We start from the raw sequence: 22022 nt of genomic DNA on the forward strand, positions 1-22022 counted from the left end.
CACAACCCCCAGAGGGGGTTATCAGAGCTGGCATCAGGCCAGGCCTCTAGGTGTGGTCTCACAGCCCCCATTGCAACCTATGGGGCTTTTTGCAAAGCCTACGAAAGGTCCAGAAGTCTGATCCATATTTGGGGGACAAAGAAACCAAAGGGTATAAAGGGAAAGCTTCCTCCATATTGGAGGTCTCAGGATTTGGAGAACTGACCCCTGAGTCACTGTACTAGTACATGTGAAACATCTGAAAATAAATGGGTTTATCCTGAATCTCCGAGTACTCCTGTGTATTTTTCAGTCGCCTGGTAAATTCTGTAGCAGTGAGACTTCTTTCCTTGGCTTGCATGTGGCCACCTTCTGACTATGTCCTCACATGGCCTTTTCTCTGAGCAAATGCTGAGACAGAGAAAGAGAGACAGACAGAGAGAGAAATGATCACATCAGGGCTCCACCCGTATAATCTCACCCTAAATTACCTTCTCAAAAGTACTATGTCCAAAAACATTCACATTATATAAATTTTGGCGAGGACACAATTCAGTTCATAATATGCTCTATATGTTCCCAATTGGCTACTGCATTAATTATCTATTAAATTACCCTTAAATCTATCAGTTTAAACAACAACAAAAATCATTAACTTGAAGTTTCTGTGGTACAGAAATTGGAAAGGGGCTTATCAGGTGCTTGTGGCTCAGGGTCTTTAATGAATAGCCAAGACATCAGCTGGTGCTGAGATGTTCTGAAGGCTAGACTGAGGCTTAAGGATCTACTTAAAAGATGGCACACTCACATGATCTCTATAAAAAGCCAGCAATGACCAGAACCACAGGTTGCTATGATGCTCACTGCAGCCAGCAAACCACCCAATCAGGGGGCGGGGCTGGTGGCCAACCTCCGTGGCCCCTCCCCACGACTAGCTCCACCCCTGATCAGACTCTCCCACCCCAATCAGGGGCAGGGCTGTGGCCCCTCCCCTCAGCAGGCCCACCCATGATGGGCTCCCCCCATCCCAATCGGTGCACGGCCTCTTCTCCCAGCCAGCTCCACTCCTGATCAGCCCCCCCACTTAGATAAGGGGCAGGGCCAGCTGGTCAACTACCCATGGCCCCTCCCCCAGGCTGCTGACCCCTGATCAGCCCCCACACACATCAATTTTGGGTGGGGCTGGCCAGCCAACCTTCCACCATCTCCTCCTCCTGACAGGCCCAGCCCCGATCTGCCCTGATTGGGGCCAGGCAGGCCAGACCCCACCCATGCACAAATTCATGCACTGGGCCTCTAGTTATAATATAAAACCAGCACAGCCACTTCAAATAATTCCCAGCTTTCTAAATCCTTATGTTATTAAAGAATTTTAATTTTATGTACTAGTAGATACATGCCAGTGCCTAAAAACGGAAGAACTTCAGAATCTATTAAGAAATGGATGAGTTAGACTATTTACTCTGAAATTCAGATGACTCAGGCACTGATGGTAGAAATGATAGAATAGGGAGAGATTAGCATTTTATCAGTATAAGCTAGAAGGGTCTGATTTTTACTAATTGTAACCATTTGTTTTCATGTTAGCAAAGGGTAAAAGTCTAATAATTGATTATACAATAATGTCATATATTATATATTTTAATTTTTAGGCTAAACATTTCTTGAGCTATTGTTGAAAAAAGAACTGGTCCTTACAGAAGACAGCCAGATAGGATTACTACAGTTGTTTTACAATCTGTTCACTGTCCTATCTAGGGTGGGGCAAAAGTAGGTTTATAGTTGCTTGTATGGAAAAGAATACAATACTCTATATCTATAAAAGCCTAAGCAACCGTCTAACCGTTCGATCGTCAGACTGGTAGCTATGACACGCACTGACCACCAAGGGGCAGATGCTCAATGTAGGAGCTTCCAAGCTGCAGTGACTTGGCAGCTCTAGTTCTGGGGTGACGCACCCAGAACCAGATAGGAAGGAGTCCGATTCTGGGGTGCATCACCTGAGAACTGCCCTTTAGCAATCTGGGACCCCTTGGGGAATGTCAGAGAGCCAGTTTTGCCCCAATTTCCGCATGCCAGGCCGAGGGACCCCACCAGTGCATGAACACCAGGCCTCTAGTTAATAAATAATAATCCTATATAATAAAGAGCTAATATGCTAATTAGACCAAAAAGCAGAACCACCTTCTGGATGCAGCTGCGAGGGCCGAGGCAGTTGGGGCTGCAAGGGCTGAGCCTCTAGTACAAGAATAAGCTCTGTTTTTCCCATATTTGCTACTGTAAACCTACGTTTGCCCAACCCTGTACAGTATAATTTTCTGAGGCTGTGAATATGTGTTTTGATTTTGGTCTTACACAGCAAGATATGGCACACTGATGCCCTTTCATTTTAGAAAACTTGATAGATTTTTTTTCCTTTTGACCTGCTAAGCTATTTCAAGGACTGGGGAAAAAGCAACAGCTGAAGATGTGTTTTTGATGTTATCTCTGGAAATGTTTCTTTAGATGTGAACAGATATTCAGAAGCCAGGGAGACCTTAACCTTGCAATATTGTAGCTCAAATTATAATTGCTTTAAAAATGGTAGCGTGGTTGGCACTGAATTGCAATTTATGGCCTTGGTTCAAAATTGCAAAGAATCTCTGGTTTTGTAGCTAAATTCCAGTGGGAAGTAGCCAGGAGGAGAAGACTATAGATCTAAGTTCCAGGGCCTTGAGCAGACAATCTAGCGCTTTTGACCTCCGTTTTCCGCACTACAAAATGAGAAGTCAGGCCTCATTGCTTTCTGCAGCCTCTCAAAGTTCTACAGTTCTCTGATTATTATTTTGAGGAAGAAAATATAAATTATCACTAACGATTTCTATATAAATATCAATAAAAACAAAGAGTTGTAAAAGATGCAAGTTTATTTCCTACATGACAAAGCCAATGTAATATTTAACATTTATAAGACATTTTTTATAAAATAAAGCTATCCAGGACATTAATTTACATAAATATTAAAATATTAAATGATAACATCAATGGTAAAATCCAAACTAAGGGACAGATTTACAGACACTATAATGATCAAAGAAGTTACTTAGTAGGGATCTACTAAAGAATTCAGGAATAACACAAACACCTTTTCTATAACGTCTATATTAGAATATAAGCACAGAGATATGACCTTATAATGTATGTTATTATGTAATAATTTCCAATGAGCTGATAACAGATAATACCTTTCTAAGTATATTATTACCAAAGAGATTAGTGCAACATTTTTTGAGTAAGCTATGTTTAAGCCATAGTACTCAGATATTTACATATATCATCTCATTTAATAAAGTTAATTCATAACATTACTTAAGCTAAGATTGAATGTCATTAGCATGAGGAATTTTTTTGTCATAGACAGAGGATCAGTAGAGGTGACAGTAAGTACTTGCTATACATGTGACTTTAAGCTGATGACTAGTATCTTAACTGGGTTGACCATAATGCTCTCATCTTTGAAATTATGGGTTTGAGGGATTGATCTCTTTGTGTACTGGAAAGTTATATATTTAAAGTTAAACTTACTGATTATATAATATGTAATATTAGGAAAGAAAATTAAACATATTAAGCTTTAATTTCTTTAGCTGCAAAATGGGGATAATATTGAAACATGGGGCTCGGAGTGCAGATTTTTCTTCCCGTGGGTCCTTGTCTGATGAAGTTGAAAAATAAATTTGTGGACTAACAGATATCTTTAATAAAAATGTAGAAGTTTATTGGAAGCATATACAAACTCCATCTGGGCAGGAGTGTCCCTAAAGGAAACCCCGTGAGGAGGAACCCCCAAATGAAAAAAGCCTGCTCTCTCTCTCTCTATTGAGAAAAAACCTAAATCCAAAAATCTGACTCATGTCCCTTTGTCTCTGGTTTATATATGCTGCAGCTCTTTGTTTGAATCTGACTCTTTTTTTTAAGTAATTGTACAGATTTTTTTAATACCAATTTTGTCACTAATGTTGCCAACATATCACTTTATTATTTTAAGAAGAAACACCACCAAACAAATCTTTTTAAAAGAAGCCTAAATTGTATCAAAGATCCTTGTGTAGTAGTTTTTTTTTAAGAAAAGGTGTTTAAAATCAATTACAGTCATTCTTGTGATTCAACCCCTGGGTGGCAGTGTTTCTGGATTGACCTCCAGGGCTATAAGTCCTCTCTAGCCAGTATTTAGATTTTGTTTTCCCTGTTGCACTTAATACTGGTTTGGGAGAATGGACTGCCCCAGAGCTGGTTCCTTGATCATTACTCCCCGCTCTGATCCCCAGGTTCCACAGAAACAATTTTCCTCTGCAGTCTCTTAGAGTGCCCCCAATTGGGTGAACCTATGTACTGAACTAAGTAATCAAACGCAAGGATTTAAAGAGAAAAAAAAAAGTTCCAGCGTAAGTGCATGAACTCTGCGTTACTTTTACCCTCCGGTACTGCACGCAACTCTGTGAATGTCTCTGTGCAGTCTTTTTTTCCCCTAGCACTAAGCAGCTAGCACACTGGTAAAATTTTAGGGTACCTTTTTACGCCCAGTCTATCTATGGGTTGATTTGTAAAGTTCCCTTCTGCCAGCAGCCCTGTGAATCCCCTTCCACATTTGCGGATCACACTGGCTCCAATGGCCACGGATTTTGTGGGGCACAGACTTCCCCCGAACCTCTAGATCCTGTTTGCACATTTCTCTCTCCTGCCTGGATCGCAGACCTCACCTTTCCCTAGGCGAAATCTGACCTCTCCGTGAGAAGGTGCAGAGCTCATCTGAGTCTGTGTATTCACGCTGCTTGAGATCCAGTGTTCCTGGGTTAACAGCTGGTCCCTGGGTGTTGTGGTTGCAGAGTCCCAGGATGTATAGGCCTCCGACAACAGCCACTCACTCTTCCCTTCAAGACGGCGTGGTCTCCATGGCAGAGCTGGTCACTCCAGGAGAGATTTCAGCAGCAGTGGAGGCTGCCAGGTCAGGGGAGCCCGGTCCGGCAGTCCCCAACAGTCCCTTGGAGTATAGCTGTCCCTCACCCACAAATATACACTCCCCGTACGTCCACAACTCTATTTTTGTTCTCTCACTCACACACCATCTTTGCAGTCTGCCTTTCAGTAGGCAGCCATCTTCTATCTCAAAAGTTCGAACCTGACTCTTTCTAATTGGACCCTTCCCTTAATTTAGTATTCCTCGGCATTCCTCATTGGTCACTCTGCTACATAGTATCAGTTTCAAAGCTCATAGCCTACTTGGTGACTCCCCTTTTTCTCTTCCCTTATTTGCAACATTCCTCTATCTTCTGTGAAAATACATTTCCTTCTTCCTGATATCTTGTGACTTTTCTTTATCCTCTGTGAATGTATGTCTTCCTCTCCCCTTATCCTGTGGTATTTCTCTATTCTCTGTAAGATAAGCATTTTGGCATCTTCAAGCCCTCATCTATGCATTCCTCTCCCATGCACCTCCCTTTATTCCCTAAGACTACCTGTTTTGTCTCTAAAATTCCTTTCAATATGATGCATCATTCAGGATTGTTTTAAGGGTTAAATGACACAGTACATCAACTAACTCACACAGTTCTAACACACAGTAAGTGCTTTATATGTGGAACCACATCCTTATGTTCTCTTTGACCTCAATGTCCTCTTTTTAAAAATAATTTTAATCTAAGATTTTTATTAATAGGGCTGACAATATTGGAATGATTTGTTTTACTCAAACTAGCCTAGAGGGAATGAAATGATTCCTATCAGTGTGTATTGTTAATAATGGTAAAGGAATTTATATCTGCATTTTTATAATTGTATTAAAAGCTCATGAATATAAATGTATAAGTAGAACTGTTATATCATGTGACCCTGACACTTTGAAATCTCAGTATTTGGAGGAGATTTGAAATCATAGTCACAGAGTGAGGTTAAAAATGCAGAATTGCTATTTTGGTTAAGTAAATGCCAAATGATTTTCAATAAAATTGAAAAAGCCAACTGTATCAAGAGAAGAAATCTGTTTTGACAATGGCTGTGCCCCTCTCCTGATTCCCTTCTCATCCAGGATCTTAGGCTTGCTTCTTGATGACTGTGACATTGGAACTGGGACCCTGAGGCAAATTATAGAAACTCCATTCAGAGGGAAATTTCTGCCCTAAGGTATGCCTTATATGCTTATGAGAGATCAAATACACAAAGAGAAATATAGTTTTCATAGTCTTATCCTTCACTCTGAACTCTCTCTGTTAATTCCAAGTCTAGTATATTTCAGATTGAGATTTATCAGTCTGAGATTCTTCAGTCTGAAATAGCTAAGGGAATAAAAGAAATTCAGTATGTGATAAAATGCAAAAGTAGGTTTATTAATAGAAAACATAAAATGGCCTGAAAGTTAAAGCAAATTCAATATAATCCTGGTAGTTCACTTAAGTATGTAGTAAGATGCTCCAATTTCTGAAGGATGCTGAAGTTCTTTCAAGGACCTGAAGTAGAGGTTTTGCCAGTTTATTTCATGGGCTCTGATTGTCAAGATGCCCACCTGGCTCCATGGCTCACCTTCTGCTGACCAAGCTGCCCAGCTGGCGGTCATATCATCTGTAGCCCAGGTGCTTATAATCTGGACCAGTGAAGCGTTCACAGGATCACCTGCTATGCTCACAATAGTGGATTAGCATTTTAATTTTAAAAGTAAAAACAAAAATGTGAAGTCAATTGCATGATTTTACTCTCAATATCTTTCTCTCTTTCTCCGTAATGTTATTCAGGCCCACCTAATCACCTCATGCAGCTATGACCTGTCAGTTTAAGTTGTGGGAAAAACGAGAAACTACTTCTAGGGCTTGTCTTGAAAACTCCCTTCTGAAATGCTGAGTTACCAAGTCACCATATGTCCCAGTTGATATTGGACACCCACAGCTTAAGTCTGTTGTCACAGCAAAATTATTGAAAATTCCATCTTTAATCCCCCAAATTTCCTGATTTAGATAATAAATTATATGTTTACCTCATGTTAATGTAAAAACATTCAAACCTGTAAATAATTTTTGTGAGTTTATTTGAGCCAAACTGTCGACAATTGCCAGGAAGCAGTATCTCAACAGATTGGGATAATGATCCAGAGAATGGCGTTTTTTTCATCTATTTTTATACATCGCAATCAAAGGAGCAGACATAGGTCAGTTACATGAAATCCAAAGCGGGGGGCGGGGGCGGGGGGGGGGGGGAGGGGGGAGGAGGACCTCTGGCCTCTGGGATTGGATAAAAAGTAAAATGATAGACACATACTTAGGTGGGTGCAGGATAGCCAACAGTCAACAATTAACATGATAACAATGAAGGAATTTGTGGTATTTGTCCTGGCACGCAGGCACATTAGGTTGTGTCCCCAGGGGTCCAGAAAAAAAGGAAGTTATAAGTTACCCAGACATTTCAAGGGTATCTATAATAATAAAAGCATAATATGCTAATTAGACCGGATAGCCAAACAACCTTCCAGACTAAGCTGGGGCTTCGAGGGCCAAGGCAAGCCCCTGCTGCTGAGAGGGACAAGCCCTTTGCACGTATTTTGTGCATTGGGCCTCTAGTGTTAACATAGATGCAAAAAGACAATAGGCTCAGTGAAGGTAAAGGTTGACCTTGTCAGAGAAGATACTGGCCTAGGAGGCGACTACCCACCATAACTGCTTTTAGTTAAAATTTAATTTCAGACCATCCTTTGTGGTTACTTTAGGTCTGAGTTTGCAAGACTGCCATGCAGGCCTCCCCTGAGCTTGTCAGGTCAGCATGTGACCCCTTTCATCCACACTCATAATCTCCTTAACAATGACATTAAGCACACAACACTCTTCTTAAGATTCTACTCTTCTACTTTTAAGCACTAAATTCAGAGTTGGATTAATAAACTTCTCAGTTATGGCTAAAGAAAATAGGCAGATGGTTAGGGCAATCTTCCACAATACGTTAGTAGATGCTGGAACAAGCAGGGACTGAATTAAATTGGTTGACACTTATGGCCAATGTGATAAGTGTTAAAGCAAGTGGAGGTAAGGGAATAAAATGACTACATTATGAGCTATTAGCAATAAGCAAGCTTGTTGTCAAAAGAACCTATTCAGTGACAGAAGAAAGAGGGCTCACACGAAGTTAAGAGGCCAAGGAGAATGTGAACTCCAACGAATGAGACTGAATGAGTGGAAAGCCAACAGGAGAGTCTGTCAGGTGCAACACTTTAAAGTGTTCTTTTGGTGAGAAAATTGAATTAACAATTCTTGTCAGCAACAGAAGCAGTGAATATGAGTTTCAGGAAGAGATTTCCAGTAATACCAGTGGCTCCTTGTCAAAGGTATCTCAGACTTCCCATACAAAGTTCGATCTCTGTTGTAGAGATGAATGGGTCATGTTTCAGCCGTCAACTAATTTTCACTTTCCTGGTTTGAAGCTTACTAAGCAACCTTTCTTATTTCTCAGAACAAATTAGTAGATTAATATTCTGGTAAATATAAGTAAAGGATCAGGCCAATTCAGTTTCTTGCAAATGTAATCAATGTGAAGATATTCACAGTTTCAAGCCACAATGAGGCACGGCCACTACCCAGTAAGCAAAGACCATCACTGTGGCCTCTTTGTGATTAAACATTGAGGTCACCCTGGTTGACACCTCATTTCATAATTTTCTTTATCAATTTTAGAAAAGCAGTTGCTTATCTGCTATTGTGAAGTAAATAGGTGCTAAGAACAGTAAATATATTTCCAAACGTATGTGTTAAGATGCTGGTACTTGAAAATGACTACATTAGGCATCCAAAACCAGAGTGTCAGCAGTAAGGGAGAGAGAGAATAGAACATAGATTTTCCAAATTCTTGTTCATTGCTCAGTTTATTAGCATATACATTTTAAAGCTGTTAATTCATTCATGGGGAAAATGCATGTTTATATCTTTTCAGAAGAGCCATAGAAGCACTTAAGCATACTAGTCATGATTTCATTGGAAGAAATACCTTGACTCTGTCCTGGTATTTACAAGCGGTCAGAGTCATTAACCTGAGATGACATTATTTTCTGTTGACATTAAACATCGTAGCTCTGCGTTAGATAACATTTAAATCCTAAACTCAGTGTAATAATTGCTTACATATTTTCATCAATGGATGCTTTATTCCCATCTTCGAGCACTCTTAAGTGCAACCTGTTTTTATTTTTATTTTGTAAAGGTAATACATTCATACAATAAAATATTCAAAAGGAGTGAAAGAAAATGGAATTACAACAGTTTTCTTCTTTCCATAGCCCCCACAGAGCCTAGTTTCTTTTTTCAAAAGTGTCCACACTTACTAGTTTCTTGTAATTTCTCTCTCCAACTTGTTTGAGGTACACACATACACAATTATATTGTTTTTACACAGAAAGGTACTATACTAAGTACTCTACGCCTTGCTTTAAAAAAATTTCTATATAGCATAGCATTCCTTTTTATATTGGTTTAAATAGACTTGTCATATTCTTTTTAAAAAAATATGTTTTTTATTGATTTCAGAGATAGGGAAAGAGAGCTAGAAACATCAATGCTTAGAGAGAATCATTGATTCGCTGCCTGCCTCCTGCACGGCAAGGATTGAATCTGCAACCCAGGCATGTGCCCTGACCAGGAATCGAACTGTGACCTCCTGGTTCATGGTTCAATGCTTAACCACTGCTACACAGTTTGGGTCTTGGGCTTGTTCCAGAGTAAATCTGAATAAATTTGTTTTCTTGCCAAACTTTGAAAAAGCTGAAGGGTATTTTTAGTTGGTTTTAAACAAACCATGTATTGTTTCTAATAATTTCTATGAAATTCTAATACTTAGAAATATTTGAAATTTGTATATAACTATAATAATAAAAGCATAATATGATAATTAGACTGGATGAAGCTGCAGTGGCAGGGGCTGAGTCAGAGGTAGTTAGGGGCTATCAGTCAGGCAGGTGAGTGGTTAGGGGTGATCAGGCAGGCAGACAGAGTAGTTAAGGGTAATCAGGCAGGCAGGCAGGCAAGTGGTTAGGGGTGATCAGGCAGGCAGGCTAGTGATTAGGGGTAATCAGGCAGGCAGGCAGGTGAGCAGTTAGGAGCCGGCAGTCCCGGATTGGGAGAGGGTGCATGCCCGTCCCTCCCTCCATGAACATATTTCGTTCACCGGGACACTAGTATACATATGAACATAAATAATAGAGGATAAAATACATTAATTGACACAGGCATTCTTTTTTTCAGCTATATTACCTTTAGAATTGCACTGAAGTCTGACACTTTTTATAAATAAATAGAATAACGTTTTTCTCCTTATTGCTAAAAGGATTTGTCTGATCTCTAATGACATAAACCTGGATCTTTGGTTTTCACCTTAAAATATATTAAGAGGTGTTTATTCTAATTAGGCTAATTGTGCCCTTTGGTACTAACCAGTGTCTATCAAAATACTGAATGCACTTATTTTCTAGCAATGCTGCCCTAATATTAACAGTCTATTAAAAATTTATCTCCACATCTATACTAATAAAAGGGTAATATCCTAATTAGACCGACATCTTCTGGATATCCTTCCGGACAAAGCCATGGTCTTAAACGGCCCAATCTGAGAGGTGGCCACTGATTTGCATGTGCTATCATTTAAAAAATAAAAAGGGGGGAATTTGAAAGAAGCCGGTCCATCCTTGCTGCTTGACACAGTCGCTGCAGGAAAGAAACATCTGCACAGCGTATGTTTCAAGGGACCTGGCGTATATAGCATACTGTTCTTAATATGTTTGCTCCCCTTAGCGCTATGTGTTTTAACCAAGGTCACCTCTCCAAGAAAGGTTGTTTCCCCAGTAGGGATTTTTCCCTGAAGTTAGGGAGGGGATAAAACCCCTTGACTAAGTGCCAGGCGGGTAGTTAATCACTTTAACTACAAACAATCACGCTTAAGCTACATAATCTTTACTCCCTGGAATGGAGATAAGAAACGCCTTAACCTTTGCAATAGAAATTGACAGGATTAAAATCAACTTGTATAAATACAGATATAACAAGACAATAAACACCAGAACTTCGATGGAGATCCTGACTAGAACTTGGCTGGAGATCCTAGACAGAACCTGGTGACAGAACCTGGCTGGAGAACCCAATGAGAGAACATGGCTAGAGAACCTGGACAGAACTTGGCTGGAAATCCTGGATAGAACCAGGTGAGAGAACCTCGCTATGCTGATCAACTGAACACTGCCTCCATGTCATTCCCTCTTCGCCAAATCTGTTCACACCTTTGGGAACCCCTGGACTTGTTGGGATTGGACCTCAATAATCATTCAGGATCTATGTAGCTTTAAAAACCCTTTTACAAATTACTATATATATATATATATATATACTTATATCTTAGAAATACATTTGGTTTTTCTTACTAAGAAATCTGGAACATAATATCTCATAACTATTATAGGTTAAAATATTGCCTTTGTGGCTTACAACAAGTTGGCTTCATTTTCTTCTGCTCTTTTCTTGTTGGATAAAGGAAATAACTAGCTATCACCATTTTTATTACAGACTTCATATCTCTGAAGATCATTCTTAAATTATTCAATTTCATTTTCTCCAGCTAAATTATTCTTTTAATTTTAACATTTTATAGGCCTTGTTTTTCAACTTTTAATCAGCTCTTTGCTCAACCCCTACGAAACTCATGGCACATTAAATTGGCATTGATTTATTATTTGGATGCCTAGTGGTGCACAGAACATTTACAAAGTACTTTTTATCCATATTCTTGTGATTTAGGTCAAGTACAAAAATTTCAATATAAATTTTTTTAATCCTCACCCAGGGACATGCCTACTGACTTTAGATAGAGGGGAAGGGAGAAAGAGAGAGAGAATGAGAGGGAGGGAAAGAGAGAAGAGAGAGAGAGGGAGAGGGAGAGAGAGAGAGAGAGAGAGAGAGAGAGAATATCAATGTAAGAGAGGAACATTGATTGGTAGCCTTCTACAAGCGCCCCAAATGGGGATTGTACCTGCAACCTAGGTATGCTCCCTGAAGGAATCAAATCTGCAACTTTTTCGTGTATGGGATGATGCTTCAACCAACTGAGCAACACCAGCCAGGGTCAATATCAATTTAATTAGCATTAAATATACTGTATTACAGGTTAAAGGATGAGATATGTGAAGATTGACGTTATCAAATAAACCTGCCCCACTTGATTTTTCAGTTAAACAGGACAAGAAATTTACAATTTCATTAATTTGATCATCCAGAAAAGTATTACCTTTTTGTCAGATTGGTCATAGCCATTGCACTTATACCTTCTGGGTAACATGACAATATTTTAAACACCTCCCTTTTATAAGCATATGAAAAGAAAAAATTCTACAATTCAAATTGAATCTATTTACCAATTTGTGTGTTTTCACTGTAAATATTTTAAAAAGAAGTTAAACAACCATACTATTGTTCATTTTGACTAACGACTATGTTTTCACAGACTCAAGCATTTGACTTAGGCATTAGTCTAAACAGTCAAGTTTGTGGCAGTAGACAAATATTTTAATTTTCCTTTATTTGTTTGGAGCAAGAAATTCAAGATTTCAGCATTCAAGATGGTTTGTCCTCTCTCCAATCTATTTCCCTTTTTTATTCTCAACTTCAGATCATCAACTAATGTGACTGGGCAACCAGGTTTTAGTAAAAATAACCACCTCCACATATTTCATAGGAAAAGCCATTCACACTTTATCCACTATACCTACTTTTGTGGAATCTGTTATAGAACTACTAGAGGCCCAGTGCATGAAATTCACTGGGGTGGGGGTGGGGGGGTATGGTTCCCTCAGCCCAGCCTGCACCCACTCCAATCGGGGACCCCTCGGGGGATGTCTGATCCACAGGGATCGGGCCTAAACAGGTGGTCGGACACCCCTCTCACAATCTGGGACTGCTGGCTCCTAACCACTCACCTGCCTGCCTGCCTGATGGCTCCTAACTGTCTCTGCCTGCCTGCCTGATTGCCCATAACTGCCCTCCCCTGCTGGCCTAATCTCACCCCCAACTGCCTCTGCCTGTCTGATCACCCCTAACTGCCCTGCCTTGCTGGCCTGATCTCACCCCCAACTGCCCTCCGCTGCCATCCTGATCTCGCCCCTAACTGCTCTCCCCTGCTGGTCTGATCACCCCTAACTGCCTCTGCCTGCCTGATTGCCCCTAACTGCCCTCCTCTACCAGTCTGATCTCGCTCCCAACTGCCCTCCCCTACAGGCCTGATCTCGCCCCCAACTGCCCTCCTCTGCCAGCCAATTTTGTTCTGATTGGTCAGTTTCTATGCCAGTCAGTATCTCTGGGCCTATCAATGGGGCCTGATCAGAAAGTTGGGGCTGATCAGCAGCCCTGGTGGAGGCCTGGAGAGAAATGGAGGCACGGCTGTTGGCCAGGCTGGGAGAGAAAGAGAGGCAAGTTCTGATCAATGGCTGCCACAGAGGCTACAGATCAGACCCTGCCTCTCTCTCTGCAGGCCTCTCTCTGGGCCTGATCTGCATCCCCCTAGGCAGTCAATTCTGGGTTGGGTGCACACAGGGGCCCCACATGGCAACCCAGCACTAACTTCCAGTCTGGTTGAGCCTTTGGTCCTTAGGACCCTGGCTCTTTATTATATAGACTAGAGGCCCGGTGCACAAAAATTTGTGCACTCGGGGGGGTGGGGAGGGGGGTCCCCCAGCCCGGCCTGTGCCCTCTCGCAGTCTGGGACCCCTCAGGAGATAACGACCTGCTGGCTTAGGCCTGCTCCCGGGTGGCAGAGGGCAGGCCCAATCCCTAGGTGCAGCCCCTGGTCAGTCTCAGAGCAGGGCCTATTGGGGAGTTGGGGCGCTGCCCCCTGTCATGCACAGAGCAGGGCGGATTGGGAGGTTGTGATGCCACCCTCAGTCACGCTCAAGGTAGGGCCGATTGGGGGGTTGGGGCACCGCCCCCGTCACACTCAAGGCAGGGTCGATGGGGAGGTTGCGGCGCCACCCCCTGTCACGTACAGAGCAGGGCCGATCAGGGGGTTGGGGCGCTGCCCCCTGTCACTCACAGAGCAGGGCCAATCAGGGGGTTGGAGCGCTTCCCCCTGTCACTCACAGAGCAGGGGCCATCAGGGGGGTTGGGGCTCCGTACCCTGTCACTCACAGAGCAAGGTCGATCAGGGGGTTGAGAAGCTCCCCCCTGTCATGCACAGAGCAGGGCCGATCAGGGGGTTGAGGAGCTCCCCCCTGTCACTCACAGAGTAGGGCCAATAGGGGAGTTGGGGCACTGCCCCCTGTCACACACAGAGCAGGGCGGATCAGGGGGTTGGGGCGCTGCACTCTGTCACACTCAGTGCAGGGCCAATAGGGAGATTATGGCTCTACCCTGTCACACACAGAGCAAGGCCCGTGGAGGGGGGTTGGGGCGCCACCCTCTATCACCCACAGAGCAGGGCCGATCAGGGGTTGGGGCGCCGCCACTGTCACACTCAGGGCAGGGCCGATGGAGAGGTTATGGCTCTACCCTGTCACACACAGAGCAGGGCTCGTGGTGGGGGGGGGGTGTTGGGGCGCTGCACCCTGTCAAACACAGAGCCACAGGGCAATCAGGGGGTTGGGGAGCTCCCCCCTATCAGGCACAGAGCAGGGCTGATCAGGGGGTTGGGGTGCCTTCCTCTATCACGAACAGAGCAGGGCAGATAGGGAGGTTGTGGCCCCGCCCCCTGTCACTATGATGTGCACTGACCACCAGGAGGAAGACGCTCTACGCAGGAACTACCCCCTGGTGGTCAGTGTGCTCCCACAGGGGGAGCGCTGCTCAGCCAGAAGCCAGGCTCATGGCTGGTGAGCGCAGAGGCCACAGGAACAGAGCCTAAGCTGGCAGTCAGACATCCCTTGAGAGCTCCCGGACTGTGAGAGGGCAAAGGCCGGGCTGAGGGACCCCTCCCCAAGTTCCCAAATTTCATGCACCAGGCCTCTTTTATTTCTTCTAAAATACACCCATTTGGTGCAACTTCACAAAACCATAATTGGTAATTTATTTTGGATTACTCGACATTATACACTTAAGTTCTGCATGCTGTCTCATTCATTCTTTCATTCTTAATTTGTTCATATTTATTCACTGTTTACCATATGCTTGACTGTGGGCTTGTTGCTGGAAAGTCAATATATTGATATTTGATTTCAAACCTTAGGACTTCTTATTCTTTTGGGGAATAGCACGATACACTCTATTCCAGCCGTGGGCAAACTACGGACCTCGGGCCGGATCTGGCCTGTTTGAAATGAATAAAACTAAAAAAAAAAGACCGTACCCTTTTATGTAATGATGTTTTCTTTGAATTTATATTAGTTCACACAAACACTCCATCCATGCTTTTGTTCCAGCCCTCCGGTCCAGTTTAAGAACCCATTGTGGCCCTCGAGTCAAAAAGTTTGCCCACCCCTGCATTCTATATAAGAAATAATAAAGAAAAATGTGAAATTATAGTGAGGAAATAATGTGGGGATGTCACAAGATCAGACCAAGACACCCCCCCCCCCAAAAAAAGGGAGATCAACAGATCAACCCAGGTGTGTATAAGCACTTAAGAATCATTATTGTATGTATTGCTTAGGAAATGGTATTACAGTAATCGGATGATGCTATGAAGAGAAATAAAATTATATCTCTACCTAATTATCTCTACATAGAAAGACTTGAACTTCAGATAGACTAAGTACATAAAAATGAAAGGAGACAATTTTACTGATATAGGAGAAAAGGAGGGACTTAAAAAATTTAAAGTATAAATCAGAAAAATTTTGATGTATTTGCTTATATAAAAATAAAGGAATTCAATCTCACAAACCGCGTCATTATCAAAATAAATATGCCAGATCATGAGAGTTTTTCATAACTAAACCCAGTACAGGCATATATCTAGATGTATATAGATAATATATCATTAAATCTTTCAAATCAACAAAAAGATAGAAACTCAGGGTCACTACATATTTGAGTAGTATGGCATAACCACACACAAATTTTCAGGTTAATCATTTATTTTTTAACAACCTTTGTTGAGATGTAATGTGAATACTATAAAATACTATACAGTTCAGTGATTTTTAGTAAATTCACAAAGTTGTACAACTCTCAGCACAATCTAATTTTAGGACACTTTTTGCCTACATTAAATTGTTTTTCAATTACAGCTTATATTCAACATTATTTTGTTTGAGTTGCAGGTGTATAGCACTGTGGTTAGACAATCATATACTTTACAAGGTGTTCCCCATGGTATTTTCAGTACCTGACTGGCACCTTGTATAGTTATGACACTACTGTTGGCTATATTCCCTATGCTGTTCTTTACATCCCATGAGCATTTTGTAACTACCCATCTGTAGTTCAGTCCCTTCACCTTTTTTCACACAGTCTCCCCTAATTTTAGCATATTTTTATCATCCCAAGAAGAAATTTGTAACTATCAGCAGTCACTCCACATGCCTCCCCTTAGCCCTAGGCAATCACTAATCTATGTTCTGTCTCTCCAGATTTGCCTGTTCGAAACATTTTGTAAACATAGAATTATACAATATGCAGTGTTTAGTGACTGACTTCTTTCAATTAGCATAGCATTTTCAAGGTTCATCAATGTGGCAGAATATATCATTTTTTGCTTTATTCTTTTTGATCTCCAAATAATAGTCCATTATATAAATACTAGAGGCCCGGTGCACAAAAATTTGTGCACTCGGGGAGGGGGGGGGGGCGTTCCCCAGCCCGGCCTGTGCCCTCTCACAGTCTGGGACCCCTCGGGAGATAACGACCTGCTGGCTTAGGACTGCTCCCGGGTGGCAGAGGGCAGGCCCAATCCCTAAGTGCAGCCCCTGGTCAGGCTCAGAGCAGGGCCGATTGGGGAGTTGGGGCACCACCCCGTCATGCACAGAGCAGGGCAGATCGGGAGGTTGCAATGCCACCCTCAGTCACACTCAGGGTAGACTGATTGGGGGGTTGGGGCACCGCCCCCTGTCACACTCAAGGCAGGGTCAATGGGGAGGTTGCGGCGCCACCCCTTGTCACGCACAGAGCAGGGCCAATCAGGGGGTTGGGGCGCTGTCCCCTGTCACTCACAGAGCAGGGCCAATCAGGGGGTTGGGGCGCTGCCCCCTGTCACTCACAGAGCAGGGCCAATCAGGGGGTTGGGGCGCTGTCCCCTGTCACTCACAGAGCAGGGCCAATCAGGGGGTTGGGGCGCTGCCCCCTGTCACTCACAGAGCAGGGCCAATCAGGGGGTTGGGGCGCTGCCCCCTGTCACTCACAGAGCAGGGCCCATCAGGCGGTTGAGGAGCTCCCCCCTGTCACACACAGAGCAGGGCGGATCAGGGGGTTTGGGGCGCTGCACCCTGTCACACTCAGGGCAGGGCCAATGGGGAGGTTATGGCTCTACCCTGTCACACACAGAGCAAGGCCCGTGGAGGGGGTTGGGGCGCCACCCTCTATCACCCACAGAGCAGGGCCGATCAGGGGGTTGGGGCGCCGCCACTGTCACACTCAGGGCAGGGCCGATGGAGAGGTTATGGTTCTACCCTGTCACACACAGAGCAGGGCCGATCAGGGGGTTGGTGCGCTGCACCCTGTCAAACACAGAACCGCAGGGCAATTGGGGGATTGGGGAGCTCCTCCCCATCAGGCACAGAGCAGGGCAATCAGGGGGTTTGGGCGCTGCCCTCTGTCACGCTGATCCCGGTGCCGGGAGGCATATTACCCTTTTACTATATAGAATAGAGGCCTGGTGCATGGGTAGGGGCTGGCTGGTTTGCCCTGAAGGGTGTCCTGGATCAGGGTGGGGGTCCCCACTGGGGTGCCTGGCCAGGCTGGCTGAGGGGCTGAGGGCTGTTTTCCCGCTGGCAGTTGACTAAAAGCTCCCAACCGCTCCTTGTTTTCTTTTTTTTTATTCTGGGCCAGCTTTAGCTCTGAGGCTTCGCTGCTGAAAACATGGATACAATGTTGCGGTCTGGGGCTGACTTAAAGTGGGTTTTGTTTAGCTTCTTATTTGCAACATAGTAATAGTTGCCTAGAGTTGCAGTTGAGAGGCCGGCAAGTGAGGCGGGGAACGTTGGAGTCTGCAGTCCCTGGAGGAAGCAAGCCTCCCTGCTCACTTCAGTGCATGGCTGCCGGCCACCATCTTGGCTGACAGTTAATTTGCATAAGGATACGCTGATTAGCCAATGGGAAGGGTAGCGGTCGTACGCCAATTACCATGTTTCTCTTTTATTAGTGTAGACTAGAGGCCCAGTGCACAAAAATTCATGCACACGCGGGGGGGGGGGGGGGGGGGCAGGGGGGCGGGCGGGAAGGTCCCTCAGCCTGGCCTGTCCCCTCTCACAGTCTGGGAGCCATCAGTGGATGTCATACTGTTGGCTTAGGCCTGTTCCCCATGATCTGGCCTCCTGCTACGGGAGGTGACTGGGCAGATCAGGAGAAGGCACCGCCCCTATCACCCTGCTGCTGCTGCCACTGCCATCCTCAGCAGCTGCCGGTTAGCCCCATGCTTGTCATATTTCATAAAATCCATACATAGAGTTTAACGCACATAGTTCATGCCTTTGAACACAGATCCTCCTCCCATTGCCTGAGCCCATGGCTGCCTGAATTTAGTGTCATTTGGAAATAGACTCTTTGCAGATATAAGATAAGATCATACTGTAGTAGAGTGAGCCTTAAATCCAATGACTGGTGCCCTTATAAGGAGAGAGGGCACAAAGGCATACTCAAAGGGAGACTCATATGAAGAGACACAAAGATTGTAGTGATGCAGTTTTAAGCCAATGAATGCCAAGAATTTCTGGGAACTATCAGAAGCTGGAAGAAGCAAAGAAGGATCTTTGCTAGAGCTTTCAGAGGGAACATGGCCCTGTGGACACCTTGGTCTCAGACTGCTCAGCATCAGAAACTATGAGAGAATACATTTCTGTTGTTTTAAGCCACCCAGTTTGTGGTGATTTGTCTTAGCAGCCCTAGAACAGGTTGTTTCCACTTCTTAGCTGTTATGAATGGGAAAAAAATCATGCAAAGAATAAGAGCAGGCAATTTACAGAAGTAAACTAAAATGCTAAAACGTATATAACAGATGTTAAGGCTCCTTAGTAATCAAAGAAAGAAGGCATCACTCCATGGCTAATAGAGCTGAAAGTTGAAAAATGCTGAGTGTTTGTGTGGAATTGTATATAAATAACAGAAACAAGTAACAACTTCGAAAATTGTCTCATGCTGTTGCTATGTTTTCTATTAGCAAGGTAGAATGACACAAATCTAAATTATATACCAGTCAGGCTAAAATATTGATTAGTCATTTGTAGACTACCATCTTTAAGGATATACTCATGGCCTTGCATATCCTTAAATTTATCATTTTTATGTAACTAGTAATGGCATCTTATCAAAAGAAAAATAGTGATGCTGTTTTTTTAACCAAGTAATGGGGAAACTGCCAAGATTTCTCTTTCTAAGTATCCTTTTTGAGATTGCAGCTATATAAATAATCCAAACATTGTGATTTGAACTTTTAGTGATTCTCAAAGGACTAATTAATGTTTGCTTCCTTTTAAACTAAGTAGCCACTTTTACCTATTTTGTAGATATTTTACATTAATGATAACAGTCATTCTGGTAATAAGCATTCTTTACAGATTTCAGTTAAAAAAACATGTTATTATTTAATTTCATTTGCCTTTATATATTCACATATCTTTTGCAGTATATATATGTATTCAGTTACACCTTGTACACTGTTTATTAATCAGAGCAATACAATTAGTTTTTAAAATTCTGACATTTGACTCCAGTAAGGTTTCTAGTCTCCTGCAAAGCAGACATAACATGGTCTCCACTGTTACCTGCTTTGATCTTTCTTATATTCCTATATAGTGTGTGCTGATCATTTAAAATGAGTAGCAAAATATTATAATTCTTGTCTGGAATGCTTATTTTCATTTTATATGTAGTGCCCTTAATTTGATTTTACTACGTTGGAGTAGGGAGGGGCTATGTTTTTAACAACTTGCTTTCAAAAATGTTACACCACCTTCTAGCATACCTGTATCTTCCTTACTAGTCTTATTTTTTTAACCTTTTTTTAATGTTGAACATTAAACATTGTTATTCACGTCTTTGCCATACCTCCCCACTCCAGATTAATAAGATTATTAAAATGTACATTGTAAAATCACAGTTGTCTAACCTCTCATGAGATATTACCTGTCTTTCCAAAACGTTATTCTTCAAAACTTAACATCCATCTATGTCACTCTGAAGTCTTTTCCTATCTCCCCATGTAAATTAATTCTTCATTCTTTGCCCTCACAGATATTATTTATATATTTATAATTATACTTGTTTCCATCTACCCCATATTATAATGAAGATTTATATAAGTGTACTCTGTTACTCTCTCTCTCAAATAGTTCATTCTATTAAAAGTGGTCAGGAAATAAAGTTAAAATTATGAGTAAAAACATGATAGAGTTTTGGAAAAGGTTATTTCTGCTATTCCTATTGTATCTCTCTGTCTTTTATAGGACCTAACCTACAATTTCTGTGCATTCAGGAGTTACTACAATAAGAAAAATAAATTCTTATTAACTAAATACAATAATGAAAGATAAAAATAACCTAGAATATCAAAGATTGTTTTAAAAAGAATATTGACAAAAAGTATACAATAAAATACCTTGACAATGTCTATTATCATGTATTTTCTTTTGCAATTGTGGCATATGTGAGTGTGTGTCAACCATATAAGAAGTTCAAGACAAAATGAGAAGCTAAAAACAAAAATAATCTTGGACATTCTATATATTCAAACATACCTGGCATTTAAAAGACAGACTTCACTTTCTTTGAAAGGTTTTTATGTAACCTCAATGGAAGAATGACATCAATTTACTATGCACACATTTACCACAGCCTTCTACTTAGACAGAATTACAATGACTGCATCATGGGGCAGAGAAGTTCTGGTAGAACCCAGGTGACTCACTGCGAACAGATCCTCTCTCACAGCCCTCAGAAAGACCCAACTCTGCCAACATCTTTAATTTTTTATTGTTGATGCTATTACAGATTTAGCCACATCCCCCACATCTTTGCCAGCCTCCAGAATTATGAGACAACTAGAGGCCCATTGCACGAAGAGATTCATGCAATAGGCCTTCCCTTCCCCTGGCTGCCGGCACCGGTTTTCCTCCTGCACCCGGGACCCAGGCCTTCGCTCCAGAAGGAGCCTTCAGTCTTTGCGGCTCCGGACGGAGCCTTCAGTCTTTGCTCCGCCGCTTCGCCCCTATGTATGCAAATTAACCACCATCTTTGTTGGGTTAATTTGCATACTCCCCTGATTGGCTGGTGAGTGTAGTGGAGGGAGAGTTAATTTACATGTTTGTCTATTATTAGGTAAGATGAATTTCTATGGGTTAAGCCTTCTAGTTTGAAATATATAGTTATGCAGTTCTAGCAAACTAATATATCCCACCTGTTGCTCAGTGAATCACCTGGGTTCTCATATGGGAAGAGAGATGGGAAATCAGAGAAACTAAGACAGAAAAATCCCAAGGTTGAGTATGTATTAAAAGGGATTCATGTGGAGAAATAGCCTTAGGAATATCCATAGTGGTAGTAGAGTCTGGCTCAATACTAATCTGCACAGATATAGCTTGAAATTCTACCTAAGGTTGGTTCAAAGAAACAAATAAAAAACTGCAGAAGAACTTATAAATTGAACTATCCCAAGGGCTCACATAGGCCTGGGAAATGTTTGTGTTTCTACTAGCCAGAGTAGAGATATCTTGTTGAATACCTGGCATTCAATAGAAAGACCAGAAAGGTAACATTTCAATAGAAGTTCCAAACTAACTTTATATACTCCTCTAGACCACCACCATGAAACTTTAAAACAAGCTATTATTTCAATTGAAAGGATTAAACAATTTATCCAAAATAAATTTCAATGGTTTTTAAAAGATAAACATTAAAAAATGTAACACATAGACAGAG

The sequence above is a fragment of the Myotis yumanensis genome, unplaced genomic scaffold (assembly GCF_028538775.1).
Source record: "Myotis yumanensis isolate MYYU_CA2020_CCGP unplaced genomic scaffold, mMyoYum1.0.hap1 SCAF_3, whole genome shotgun sequence".
Classification (NCBI taxonomy): Eukaryota; Metazoa; Chordata; class Mammalia; order Chiroptera; family Vespertilionidae; genus Myotis; species Myotis yumanensis.